This window comes from Meleagris gallopavo, chromosome Z, assembly GCF_000146605.3.
Source record: "Meleagris gallopavo isolate NT-WF06-2002-E0010 breed Aviagen turkey brand Nicholas breeding stock chromosome Z, Turkey_5.1, whole genome shotgun sequence".
Classification (NCBI taxonomy): Eukaryota; Metazoa; Chordata; class Aves; order Galliformes; family Phasianidae; genus Meleagris; species Meleagris gallopavo.
The window spans coordinates 43,136,729-43,138,609 of NC_015041.2; the positions used below are offsets into that span (position 1 = coordinate 43,136,729).

The 1,881-nt window shown below is 37.6% G+C and overlaps 1 protein-coding gene across 1 annotated transcript in view; it reads left to right on the forward strand.

Moving 5' to 3' along the window:
- EFNA5 (ephrin A5) overlaps positions 1-1,881 on the forward strand; it is a 231,342-nt gene that overhangs the window by 101,556 nt on the left and 127,905 nt on the right. The gene's annotated exons all lie outside the window — the stretch shown is intronic.

The window sequence follows — 1,881 nt, forward strand, 5'->3', positions numbered from 1 at the left end:
TTTTTTTTTTTCTTTTTAGGTAGGCTAAGTGTGGTAGGTCTCTTCCTGTTTTTTTGCACTCTGTAAATTGAGTCTCGATTAAATGTATGGCAGAGTGCTTTGTTGAGCATTCCACCCTGTGATGGTGAATGGATTTATGTAAGTACATGCACTAAAAAGATTGACGGGGCATTGGTTTTCCTATATGAGTGTGTGGAAAATGTTACTCCGTTTTCTCAGAGGTTGTTAGGCATCACTTTAGATTGGAGTTCAAACAGCACATTTAGATCTTTTAGATTTTCATAAAAATAACAGTGGGAATGGTAGTTACTGCAAGAAGGAACCCATAATTTGATGTGGAAAACAATTTCTTCTGTTATGTGTGTTCATAGAAGAGAAGAAATACCTTTCTTGCCTAAAGTCATTAAGGGTGTTATGGTGGGATTGTGAGTTAGTTAACTTTCTCAAGAAATTGGAAGCTAGGTGAATGAAATGCAGTGATTAGCTTTGGGTATGGTTTCTGTTTATTGCAAAGGATATGAAAGCACAGCATTCAGAAAAAAGATCTTTTTAACTTTTTTTTTTCAGCCTTAATAAACTGGATGCCTTTTGTTTCCTGTTTTCTATTAAAAAAAAAATAAATCAATTTTGAACTGAAGTGAAAGAAACAATCATTTCCTGATGAAAATGATTTTCATTTTTAAGAAACGAGAACATGCTTAATTAGACAGTAATAAACATAGGAAAAGCCTCCAAGTCCCAAGTAGCTTGTTATTAGTGCAGCAGGCGTAGGATGCTTTGCCAGTGTCGCTGAAAGACAGAACCTCATCTTTTTTTTGTGACTTCTGGACACATTTTTAGCAACTGGAATCCTACTGTTTGGTGACTGTTAGAATACAGGTAGGCATAATGTTATAGCATTGTCTATACTAGCATCACCTGTTGACAGACATAATTCAATAGTTTACTTACAAAGTTATCTAAACCAAACAATAACACACAAAATGTGGACTCTGAAGGGCTCATGCCTGCTACTAAGCAATCTCCTATTCATTCACCCAGCAGGGAAAGTCAGAGCATTTGTATGGTTAAGAGAGAGTCACTCGTGATTGTATCTGTCAGCTTTGGATGAGCTGTTGTATTTTGTTTTTTTGTGACTGGACTTAAAACCTTTTATGTTCCTTTGGCTCAAAATATGTTGATCGCACATGGTGTTAGCATCAGCTTTTCTGATATATTTTCATGCCTTCTCTGTATGTCTTTTAAGAGGTCCAGGAGAGTGAAGGGGGACTTCTCTGGCTGTTGTATGGTTTGTTTTTGGTGAAATTCCCTTTTTTTTTTGAAGTTTAAAATCCAAATATTTGCCATTTCAGTTATGTCTTTAGAAGAGGAATAAGAATAGAGAGAGATACATGAGGAAGAGGAAAGATAGATAATAAAATGAAAAGGGACTGTACTATCTGTGGAGGAATTTGGGATGATCAGCTGCTTGATAGTTTGGAGCAAGAGGTCTGTGCTATGCCCCTTTCTTTCTGTTCGTCTTCGTTAAAAAGGTATGGCCACCAGGTTCAGGGAGATGATCGTCCTCCCTGGATGAGGCCACCTTTAGACTCCTAGTCTCCAGTAGTATCCAGTTCTGGGCTCACCTGTTCGAAAAAGACAGGGATCTCCTGGAAGAAGTCCAGTGAAGGGCTACAGAGATCATAAAGAGACTGGAGCAATTCTCATATGAGGAAAGGCGAGTAACCTGGGTCTTTTCATCCCGAGAAAAAAAAAAGACTGAGTGAATCTGATAAATTTCCTCCTTGCCTTCCTTCCTTTTCCTTCCTTTCTTTCTCTTTTCTCCCTCTCTCCATTGCAGCACCTTATGATACTTACAAAAGAAAAAAAAAGTGCTTTTTT